General features: G+C 48.0%; 1 protein-coding gene across 2 annotated transcripts in view; it reads left to right on the top strand.

Annotated features, from left to right (window-relative positions):
- CEP89 (centrosomal protein 89) overlaps positions 1 to 12,787 on the top strand; it is a 1,224,823-nt gene that overhangs the window by 869,739 nt on the left and 342,297 nt on the right. The gene's annotated exons all lie outside the window — the stretch shown is intronic.

Raw genomic sequence — 12,787 nt, 5'->3', positions numbered from 1 at the left:
GTGATGACAACAACTGAGGTGCAGAGCCTGTAGCTAACCTGCACAAGTGGTGAAGGAACTGGTACAAGCGGCGAAAGCGTGTTCCGGAGGTAGTGCGGCAGCAAGTTATCTCTTCCAATAAGTAAGCGATGAGAGTGTGGACGCTGTGGGATCTGAAACGGGTAATGCGTACGTCATGCCCTGACGTAGTACCCGCTGACAATTATCTTTCCTCACGGCGGTGGAGAGTCAGCTCAGTCTAGTCTTGAGACGTAAGATGCTGCCATAACCTCCATATTGGAACTAATCGTTTTGACGCAGCGGAGCAGGGACAGTGCAGTCCTGCCAACCAATCGCAGAGTGATCCGTCACAACGCAGTGACAATTTTGAAGTGCATTATGGCATGTTCGCATGTGGAAGGATATTCGACTGGTCTATCACGCAGCAGTACATCTCAAAGCAACAGCCTCTCTCATCCCATACGCAAGGAGGTTTCAGGTTATTTGTTGCGTCTTCAGTGATGCGCACACCTTGGAGCATGACCGCGCATTTGTCGGTGATGTGCACACCCTATGTTTTGCAGTGAATTTTCAGTGATGCACACACCTGGTAGTTTGTCAGCGCATCTTCGGTGTGCACTCACCCTGTATTTATTTCCTAAGCCACTGATTTTAGTTGGATGCATGACAGATTTGTGTACACTTTTCTCTTATCTTCTGCATTCAATTGTACAAAAAGAACTGTTATTCTCATAATACTTTAATTCATAGTGTAATTGTGCGAGAAGCTGGATTAGTATATGGTGCACACTTATGTAAGTGGGCACCCTGCACTAATCAAGACAACCCTTATGGTGATTTTAGTGGTCTTAGACAGCCTTAAAAAGCTCTCTAAGTTTGTCCACAAGGAGTGTCAAGCAGCTTGTTTTACCAGAACATAATGTTGTTGGTATAGATTAAGTGAAAAAGAACCACAGTGTATTTATAAAAATATGTATTTATTATAAGACACTCACTAACACATACAGATATCTTCTACCCAGAAATATACACAATGGACACAATACTTTGCAATAAAAACAGGTAAGTAGCATGAATACACAGTGGGGAGACCAAACCATATACTAAAATAGTGGTATGCGAATCACGACTCGATGCAGCAGAGGGGAGCTCCGTTCTATTCGACTTACCGGCCCTAGTTGTCAGTTCTTGTTTCACAACTCTGCCTGCCTCTCCTCTTCATAATGGGCAAAGACACACATGGGGCGGCTGCCCTCAAACAGAACACAATGGACCATTATACCATCGTGCCCGTGGGGAAGGAGGGTGCAGAGGGCCTGTCCCCCGACAATGCAACTCTGCTTGCGGCAATCAATCAATCACTGACCGCGCTCGAAAAATCTTTGGAAAGCTGTGGATCGGATCACGGAGGCCAGTGTCTCCACGGTGGAGGACATGATTTCCACCCTCCGGAAGAAAGTCAATAAACTCACCATGATCACAAGGGAGCTGGCCTCGCGGGCTGAGGATGCAGAAGGTAGGGCACGGTGCAACAACATCCGCCTAGTGGTCTTTCTAGTGGGTTGCGAGGGCTCATCCATGGACGTCTTCCTCTCTGGTTGGCTCAAAGTGCTGCTGCTGCCCGAGGCCATGTCCTCCTGATTTGTGATCGAGAGGGCCCACCCTGCCTTGACTAAGAAGCCGCCTCCCAGGGAGCGCCCGGCTCCTCAATTATGCCGACCACGATGCCATCCTCCGCTTTGCCCGGCTCCACAAGGACAAAATGATATTTAATTCTCATACAATCATGGTCTTCCTGATTATACCAAGCTGGTGCAGCAGCAGCACTAATCCTTTGTTGCTGCCAAGCGATGGCTCCAGGAGCTGAACTTATCCTATGCATTACTATTTCCCGCCAGGATGAAAGTGATCTTTAACGCCAAGACCTACTTCTTTGACTCTCCGGAAAAGGCATTTGCCTGGACGGACGAGAGGCGAAACCTCAAACCGCACTCGCCGCTGCCGCCAGACTCTGATTTCTCGCAGGGGTCCCATAGGAGCGGTTGGCGTGGCGGAGACGCATCAAACGGGCGGCACAGACCTCCATCTAGCTGGCGAGCCCATGGCCACTCTGAAACCGCTGAGTGAAGCAGTTCCCGCCAGGTTCTAGGTTTGATGCTGTGGCCGGTCGTCCTGTTTGGAGTGTGTTGGAACTTAATGCTCTGGGGTCATGTGCATCGGCTCTAGGAGATGTCGGACAGTCCACGCCCTTTGACACTTTGGGTAATGTTGGGTTGGGTGGGCTCCATTGGGGGAACTGCTTGGGTCTTCACGTTTGGGGCTTGAGAAACGATTCCACTGCAACAGGTACTCCATGTTATTGAAAGCATGGGGGTGAGGGGGTTGGGGGTTGTTGGTTTTTACGTTGTAGGTTTTATGATCCGCGCACCAAACACACAGTCACACACTATGCCACAGCTTCAGCTCCAACCGACATACACTTTGATGTGGGGGATGACACACAATACAGGTAACTCTCCACTGGGAGAACTTAATATTCTTTCCTGGAATTTACGGGGACTATTGAATAAAATCAAGCGGGGAGCGGTACTGCGCTTAGCGAAGCATTATTCCACCGATATCCTATTGCTGCAGGAGACTCATCTCCTCGGTAATAAAGGCCTGTGTCTTACTAGGTTTGGGTTCGCCACCGTCTATCACGCTGGCTTCACGAGGGGTGCACGGTCGGGCGCTTCACCGTAGTTTCAGGCATAGTGGCAGGCGAACAGATAACACTTGGGAGCGTTTATGCCACTCCCCCACTGGGCCAAACATTCATTGATAAAATCACACAGCTCTGGGGGGGCCTTCCTGGCGGCCTGATGATACTGGGTGGAGACTGAAACAACACTATGGCACCGCATGACAGATGGTGTGCGGTACCACTCGATAGATCCCCCCCATTTCCAAACTGAATGTACTCGCACATACATTGGGTTGGTCTGATTCTTGACGTGCATTTCACCCCACTGAGTCACGGTTCTCCTATGCATCGGTGGTCCACCCTACACTCTTGCGTCTCGATTATATTTTCCTTCCACTCAGCTATATACACAGAGTTGCACACACCTCCATTCTGCCAAGAGGCCTCTCCGAACACTCGCTTGTCCAACTCAAATTGCACCTGCGAATCCACCGGACCCCGTACAGGTGGCGTATGTCCCCATAGCTTCTCCTGGACGCCAATTATCAGGAGACCCTGCATTGTGCTATTGCTGATTACCTTGGGTTCAACGTGGGCACCTCTCTGTCGCGTATCACGATATGGGAGGCTCTTAAACCAACAATTAGGGGGGCGGAAATAGTTTTTGTACAGGGGGAAAATGGCGGAGCTTGGCTCAGGGGAGGGAACTGGAGGACCACCAGGGCCGACTGCAATCCAAATGCCAGATTTTGGAGGAAGGAAGCCAACAAGCCTTTGCAACAGCAAGTCGACGTGGTGCACAGGGGTTCGGTTCCTGCGATCTGATTGGGGATACTGGCCTAAAATTTGGTGAGAAGGCAGGGCAGACCTCGAGGGATGTGAAGAACCACCACCTGTGTTGCTGAGCCTTTCAGAGTCCGTGGGGCTGCGGGATCAGCAGATTCGTTTTGGTGCCTGCAGATGTAGGGAAGTGACTCCTTCACTTCAAGGGAGATTCCTTCAGGTGTCGTGGATGTCCACAGGCCTTGAAAGGTTCCTGTATGGAGCACAGGCACGGACGTTAAAGGAGAGGAGCAGGGCAATGAGACCAGGAGCAGCTGGAGTCTTCCTAGTTGCGGTTTTAATGCCCAGGTCGAAGTCCAGAGTGCCCAGTCAGTTGAAGAAGAAGTGGTGTCTTGAAATTAATCTTGTCCCACGACAAATCTAGGGACCCACCTACAGGTAAGCTCCTAACTACCCTAGGGAAAGGGTTGGGACAATTCAGGGCACCTTCCTAGGGGCGTGGTCGGACAGTGGGGAGGATACTCCCATGTTCTTTGTCCAGTTTCACGTCTGAGTGGGAGCCAACTGCTCCCTGAGCTGGTTTGAACTGGATTATGCAAGGAGGGCACCAAAGGTGCTCCTCAAGCAGACTGAGTGGCGCTGACAAGTGCTCCCACCTGACTCAAATATACTATATCCTGTCTGGGAGGTGGTCACATCTCCCTGTGATAGGATACCTATTGTACTGTCTTCCCCTGCTCGAGCCTGGCTCAGCAGCAAGAGGACAGAATCATGTCTCTGGTCGGCAGCAGCCATGTTGTACTGTCCGGGTCTAGAAGACTGGTACAGGGAGCACTGTGAGCCTCCCGGAGGAGCTTTACAGTGCATGGAATTATACCTCACACACACTTTATGGTGTGGGGATATGATTCCAACATGTTTGATACCAAACATGACAGGGTTAGATACAGCCAGTTTAGAGATGGTCATCGTGTAATGACGCATGGCCACTCTATGTATCGTAATGGCTGAAGCACTTACAACCCGGGAGAATGGACTCCGAAGGTTTAGGGTTGTCCTGCTCATGCAGGGACACCCTCACACTTAGAACCGAGCACCCTGCCTTCAGGATTGAAAAGCCTGCTTTAGGGGTGGCTTATAGGTTTTAAGTGCAGTGACCTCAGATATAGGGAAACCTATATCTGTTGTAAGTGGTGATAGCACCAGCTTACAGAGGCTTCAATGGCAGGCCTGTAGTTACAGGTTGAGTGATCCCCCATGGGTGGCATAATACATGCTTCAGCCCATGGGGGACCCCTGGTGTACCTATGCCCTGGGTACCTCTGTGCCATATACTAGGTACTGATAAGGGTACACCAGTGTCAAACCTGGGATGCACCTAAGTACTTACCATATCAATTTAGGGGAGAAATCACAGAGACTGGGGTCCTGATTAGCAGGATCCCAGTCTAGACTAGTCAGAAACAGCATAGCACCAGGCAAAAAGTCGGACACATTCACTTTAATTATACATTTATTTTAATTAATTAAGCTTTTAAATGAGTTTATTACTATGAAGACATACCTTCATACAAAACTTCATACTAGTGTTGAGGCTTGCGTTTTCGATCTATGTCACTAGCAAGTTTAAAATAAGTATACTTCAGTAGCTCCTCAGAGATTCATGCAGAATTCAAACCCCGCAATAAAACCCTTTAGATTGTACCCACTGCCAGTCAAGTCACTTCAGTGGTCAAAGGGCCCCTCAGGCATCCACATTAACTGATGCTAATTACTTACAGGTGTCATTGAATTAGTTGCATATCTCACATGAGCTTCCCATGGTTCATCTCTGGTTGGTCTCATAGTAGCATTCTTTTTTGTGGTATATTTATTCTCTGGTTACACTTCTGGCAAAATTAAGTAGGTTATAAATATTGTGAGCTGGCATGAAATTAACCAGGCTATAGTTGTTGAAATTCATGCACTGCAGTAGAATCTGACTGTTCACATTGTTGTGGAGGAATCTTCTTAAGTTGTAAATCTGTTGAACGCTCACACACTCTGATACTTATTGCTTAAGGACATATGGTTCTCTTGCCCGTTCACAGGTGCTCTGTGTTCTTCTTTCATTTTTAAGTACTATTAAACATTATAATACTAATATTCCTTCCCTTTGTAAGGTTTTCATACTTGATCCAAATAGGTTATTTATTCTCTTCAGTTGTTGCTATTTCGATCTCATAGAGACTACTAAGCAATTATTTTCACCGAGCAACACAAAGTCCACAAATCTTTTTTTCTTTAAGGAGTAATTGAAATTTATTCTCGGTGAGTTTCAATTTGCATCTTCATTGAAACATTCTGGAAGTTTTCTTCAAATAATATATGGCCAATCTTCAAACTAAATGCAGCCAACACGTGTTTCGTCTGGTCAAGTACGACCATAGACTTCCTCAGGGCTGCAACCCAAACAAATTATGACAAAATAATATATTCTAATAAATCCATCATTATTCTTAAAGACGTTATTGAAATCAGAAGTCCATATAAAGAGTAGAAGAGAAAAACGTCTCAAAAATGCAGTTGTGTTCAGATTCAGGATATATTTGATAGTATACTGCTCACCACCAAGTTTGCTGAAATCACCGATTTGTGAAGAAAATGTGTTAGATGGAATAGGTAGCCTCCACCTAGTCACATCGTTTATAATCCAATTCACCAAGTCTTATACTGTGTATCAATATAAATAAATAATGACCATGCTGCTGAACCTCATACCTATATGTCTCCACGATGCTCTTTCCCAATTACAAATCAAGTTGTTTTCAAGTTTTACATTTCAGTTCAATCTAAAAAGTTAAAAACGAGCGTTTGTATCACATGGGGTAAAGTAAGTTAGGTTCATGTTTATAATTAAACATGTCTTATAGAACACTGTTCGCGAATACAGATCGATATTTATGCCAATAGGTGAGAGTATAGTCTAAGGAGAGTGGTCAGTTCTATTACCTATTGTTGTAAAGTAGTCCAAAAACTACAGGTTCCTTAAATAAAGCGCTGTAATATGCACAATGTATAGCGTATAGCGTATAGCTAATAGAGTTCTCACCTTTTGTTAGTTAATATCTCGCTTCGGATCGAGTATCCCTGTATCCGCGTCCTAGTCCGGCGCCATCTTGTTATTCTCATTTATATCTAAGTGAAGGCGGTAGGCGCCATCTTAGTTAAGTTCCCGACAAAGTAATGCGAGATATTAACTAACAAAAGGTGAGAACTCTATTAGCTATACGCGATAAGTTTTAAACCATTTAGCATGATAAAATTAGGAGAGAATAGCACCTAAACTTTAATTTGTTCACTTAGGTGACGTAAATCGGCACCTTGGTACTACGGCGTATAAACTTGAAAATATAACTATAGCGATACATCTGATCGTGGAAACGGCAGCACACGAAACATTGCGCAATATCGATAATTATAAGGTGAGAACCTATGATGAAATACATTATGAAACGTTAATTTTGTTATTACTCAACTGAGCACATTGTGCATATTACAGCGCTTTATTTAAGGAACCTGTGGTTTTTGGACTACTTTACAACAATAGGTAATAGAACTGACCACTCTCCTTAGACTATACTCTCACCTATTGGCATAAATATCGATCTGTATTCGCGAACAGTGTTATATAAGACATGTTTAATTATAAACATGAACCTAACTTACTTTCCCCCATGTGATACAAACGCTCGTTTTTAACTTTTTAGATTGAACTGAAATGTAAAACTTGAAAACAACTTGATTTGTAATTGGGAAAGAGCATCGTGGAGACATATAGGTATGAGGTTCAGCAGCATGGTCATTATTTATTTATATTGATACACAGTATAAGACTTGGTGAATTGGATTATAAACGATGTGACTAGGTGGAGGCTACCTATTCCATCTAACACATTTTCTTCACAAATCGGTGATTTCAGCAAACTTGGTGGTGAGCAGTATACTATCAAATATATACTGAATCTGAACACAATTGCATTTTTGAGACGTTTTTCTCCTCTACTCTTTATATGGACTTCTGATTTCAATAACGTCTTTAAGAATAATGATGGATTTATTAGAATATAATATTTTGTCATAATTTGTTTGGGTTGCAGCCCTGAGGAAGTCTATGGTCGTACTTGACCAGACGAAACACGTGTTGGCTGCATTTAGTTTGAAGATTGGCCATATATTATTTGAAGAAAACTTCCAGAATGTTTCAATGAAGATGCAAATTGAAACTCACCGAGAATAAATTTCAATTACTCCTTAAAGAAAAAAAGATTTGTGGACTTTGTGTTGCTCGGTGAAAATAATTGCTTTGTTTGAGCTCTTTGCTCATTTATCTTGTCGTGGTAACCGACTTGTTTCACCTAGAGCACCACCCTTACTTACTTGTATTGAGACATCCCTTTACATGCTGTGCGCTCAATTCTAAACAGTTACCGTGCATTTCTTGTCATAGAGACTACTAGCCGCAGATTCCTTAACATAGAATTATCCCCAGGTTTGAGACTAAATCCGGAAAACCTTCTGCCACAGCAACCCTGCGGGCCGGGGTGTACAGCACCACGTACCTCCGCCCTGACGTCGTCCGCGTACATGACGTCAGCGAGGTCACACAAGCCCCACCCCAGCACACTTACATCAGTTTCCTTCTTTTCCGCGTGCAAAGGAGATCCGGATCGAATTCCCTTGGCCTGATTTCAGGCCTTCTTTTATTGCCTTTAAGTTGGGAACGGTGCGCACATGCCTTCGGGTTTCAAGACATGTACTTCTTGTGCGCGTCAGATGTCGGTGACGGACCCTCATCCTATTTGTATGTGGTGTTTGGGCGAGCACCATGATTCTACGGACTGCGACACTTGTCAGCATCGCAAGCCAAAGTCCTGGCGGGAGCGCTGGATGAAATTGCTTTCGGTCCGTTTGACCAGATCGGTCTCGTCGCCGCATCCGTCAGTCTCGTCGCCCCATCCGTCACCTAACTCGGAAGAGTCCAGGAACCGCCGGTTCCGGCTGCGACATCATCCTTCACCGAGGCCCCAGGGGCGTAGTTCGCCCACAGGTAAGTCCTACAGCTTGTCACCGAGGCCTTGTCCTCGTTCTGCAGAGGGCACGGGCTCCTCTCAGGACGCCACCCTATCCGCCGTTTCCTGGTGTTGGGTGACTAGGGCCCAAATGGAGGCCTACACTTCGGCTCTGCAGGCTTCTTTGGGGCCCCCTCCTCTTCCTGAGACGTTCGACGCTCCATTGCCATGCGCGGGGCGTTCCGCGGATTCGCCGGCGGCTCCTACCCCAGCGCTGACGAGTTCGGCTTCAGGTTCTGGAGGTGGGGTGTTGTCGAGGTGCGGCCCTACGGGGTTCCCCTCTTCGACCCACGGTGTCCCTGCCTCGCCGCAAAACCCCACGGGTTGCCTGTGGTGTCGCAGGAGGTTGCCGGGACTCGTGGTTTCTCCCTGAGTTACTCTTGGTCCTCTGGACAGGCGGCTGTCTTGCCGGAGGCCGAGCCGAAGCCGACAGCTTTTCTCCTGGCCCTGGCGGCGCCGCGGGTGGAGGCCGGGACCCACGGCGCCTCCCGGAGTCCCTCTCGGTCCTCTGCGCAGGCGGCTGCCTCGTCGGAGGTCGAGCCGCCGCCTTTTCGGCGACGTTCATTGGCTGATCCGGATCCGACCTCGCACCCTTCTCCTGTCAAGCACATAGTGGTGGATGTCGACTCGGCACCCCTTGGGGCCGCTTCGGCGCAAATCAGGGACACACCGGTGCCCATGGCAGGCTCCACGGTGCCACCCCGGCGTCAGGTCCTCGACTCGTCTCCAGATATCCCTTCTTCTCCTGAGGTTTGTCATCTCCTTGTCTCCTCTTCACTGGAGACTAGATGCCGCGCCGTTGCTTTTTCCCCGGCGTCTTCCAGAGACGGACTCTTTACGCCGTCTCCATGGCCACAGCCCCCGGACCCTCTCTTCCGCACCTCGCAGTTGGGTACCCCGCAGGCTTCTCCACCTTCTCCGGAGACCCCTCAGGCCCCTCACTCGTCTGTGGGTCTTTCATCCTACAGGGGCTGGCCGTTTCTTCCTCCAGCTGGACTTGGGGACGGGCAGTTTAGTTTGCAGCCTTCGCCCATGGAAAAGTTGCTCTATTCCCCGCGACACCCTACGGAGGCGAGTGTAGCCTTTGTCAGGGCCATTTCCACGGCCGCTGGCATTTTGCAAATGGGCGCCCCGGTCAATCCACTCCCTCCGGACCATTTGTTGGAGGTTCCCCACCAGGGCTCTGGTGGAAGGGAGCTGCTTCTTCCATTTGAAGCTTCGCTCCACAACTATCTTCTGGGGGCCTGGGGGCGTCCTGCTACGGGAGATCCGGTGCCTCAGTCGCTACTCCATCGACACCGTCCTGCCCCGCACGATCCAGTCTGCCTTTATTCCCACCCTTCGGCTCAGGGCCCGGTCCTGCAGTCTGCTTTTCCTTCCTTGCCTTCAGTGTTGCTCCCTCTGTCACGGGAGGCCTGGTGGTTGGACTCCTGGGGGTGAAACATCTTTGCTTCCACTAGTGCGGCTTGCGCGTGCTCAACACACTTTGTGTGCTGACCAGGGCTACCTTCGGCCTTTAGGATTCTGCGGAGTCCCTTCTGTCTCGCTCCTCCCATGAAGGTGTTTCCGCTGATCTGCGACACCATGTGCTGGATGGTCTGGAGTTAGCTGCGTTTATTCTCCATTAGGTCCTGGATGTTTCTGATTCTCTCAGCCGCGCTATGGCAAGTTCTGTGGCTCTCCGCCGCCATGCTTGGTTGCAGGATGGCATCTTTCCGGAGAATATTAGGGAGCGTCTTCTTCACCTGCCCTTTCATGGGATTCTTTTATTCAACACCTATGTTGACTCCGCCATTCAACGACTCCTTGCGGGGCTCCGCCCTCCTCCTCCCCCTCCGTAAGCTTCGGCTTGTCGGCCCTCAGGTGTCTTATGGGAGACGTTTATCCCGATTTTTTTCTTTGGGCCTAGTGTCTATGTGTTCTGTGTGACTTAGAATGCTTTCAGGGTCCTTCAGTTGGCTCCCCTGTACTGTTGGCTGCTGGTACAGCCCTTTAGCTTAAGTGTGTTTTTTGGCTCTTGGTGAAGCGCGGTATAGGTCCTTAGGTTGGACCATCTGTGTACTTTTGGCTGCTTGGTAAGCCACCTGTGGTGCTTTCCACATGTTTTGTATGTTCTTGTCCTCTGCTGCAGGGATTCCCCTAAGAGGTGTTAACCTTAACCCTAACTCTATCTGCCACATTTACTCTCTCATTTCTTCCCTTTGGTGGCCCTGCTTTCTGGGAGTTAACAGCGTTACCTGAACCCGCCCACCTAGGTAAACATAAACCCTTTGTTGCTGAAGACAGTGCACTGACGTATGCTCCAACAATACAATTGGTGGATCTCCCCAAGCATAGAGGGGTCTACCTGAATGTCCGGAGCATGTGAGACTGGACAATGACTGGACTTCTCACTGTGGGCGACTGTCACACAGAAGGCTGCCTGAGGGATCGGCGCTCCCTGACCCGAGCAGATGGCCTTCCGGACTCGCAGTTCCTGCTATCCGGGGCACTGGAGACTGTGGGAGAGTGCCCAAACAGAACCTTAGACACACAATACTCTACGGATATTGTTGGCTTTTGGGAGCAGGACCTGAGTTAGAACCTTGCTCTATATATCGTTCCAGGAGATGGCAGCCACACCACTCAGGAAGAAAAGATCATACTGAGAGGGCTTTATTGCCCATGATCTGTGAGACAAGGAGTAAACAACGTGCTGGCCCACCCTCTCAAGGTATCCAGAACACCTGATTCTGCTACACACAGTTTAATTATCTGAACACTCCCTACCTCACATCCCACAGACTGAATGTTACAAACCCTGCCTCCTCTGCAACACTCGATATGCTGACTTTATCCTCATTACGTTGACATGTCACACAATCCCATCATTCTGGCAAGGGATCATGACAGGCCTAGAAAAGACAATGAGTTGAGTGTATTCGATGATGGTAGAGACATGTTCACTGGGCCTATAACCCCGTCCACAATCACAAAAAAGTACAAAACAGGCTTGCGGACCTAAAGTTAGTATTGGCCTACCATGCCATAGCGATGCAGTGGCTTAACAAAATTTGAGGGAGCTCCCCTGCAAAGTACATAGAGCCTCCCACCCCCAACCGGACCCAGTCAGAATCTCTCAGGTCAATGACCCGCTGCCTGTGCACAGTGTTGGAGGGGGCCACCCGCACCAGAGGGTATGGGGGGCTACTGTTCTGCAACTGTGCACTGAATGACTTCAGAGGGACCACCCCTCTGTCGATGGAGAGTAGAGGTTAGCAAATGGTTGCGAGCGGGCTGCACTGCCCTCCAGCTCGAAGAGCAACGGGTACTCTGGCGCCGCCCCATCGCAGACTGTGGAGTGACATGGTCAAAACATTTGGGGGAACATTTCGTCACCTTGAAGAGAAGCACCAATATAGGCAACCCTTGAGAATAAGATCACGAACGCCACCGCTCTCACATGACTGGGTCACCAGAAGGAGCTTGATGCTGACACATCACACAGGCTCTATGGAGACGCACACTACTGCCAGAACACTTGTGATGCTCACAATTGCTCGGAAGCGTACAATTAATGTTCAATGTTGGTGGTTTTCGTTTTTTCATATAACGTTACACACAACATTGTTACCGAGGCCGCTGTATGACCTGCAGTGCCCCAGTGAGCAATGGAATTCTTCATGAGGATCTGAGGACAATTCACTCAGATATCGTTGGCATGTTGAATAGCTATCGAGCTTAATTTCTGTTCATGTTAAATGGCCATGTATCATTATGTATAAAAAAAAGCAACAAAAAACTCTATTTCATCCCTTATCCCTTTTTAAAATGCATCACTTTATTTTTTTAAAACACTTAATTGTACTTATTTTCACTGTTTCTTTCTTTATTATCACTTTTCTTCATTTTGAGTTAGTCGTGCCTTTATTTCTTTATAATCCCTTGTGCCCCTATTTATTTATAACAATCTCTCACTAGGTTTCTATGTCTCACCACTCTAGAGATAACATATGCAAGTAGAAGCAATTCACAAAACGAAAAGTTGCATTTATAAATGTATTTATGAATGTTTACTATTGTCCTATTATAGTGTAATAGTGTGCCTGAGAAAATCTCCTACCAGGTGAGGGAGGTGGGTATTCGAGGGTGGGGATGGCCTGGAAGGTTTGATAACACCCACAAGCTCGAGCCTGAAAGGTATTAACAAACTGACTACAGCCTATTCCCA

The sequence above is a fragment of the Lissotriton helveticus genome, chromosome 12 (genome assembly GCF_964261635.1).
Source record: "Lissotriton helveticus chromosome 12, aLisHel1.1, whole genome shotgun sequence".
In the NCBI taxonomy this organism is placed as follows: Eukaryota; Metazoa; Chordata; class Amphibia; order Caudata; family Salamandridae; genus Lissotriton; species Lissotriton helveticus.
The sequence above is the reverse complement of the archived record's forward strand: the minus strand, read 5'-3'. Positions and strand labels throughout refer to the sequence as shown.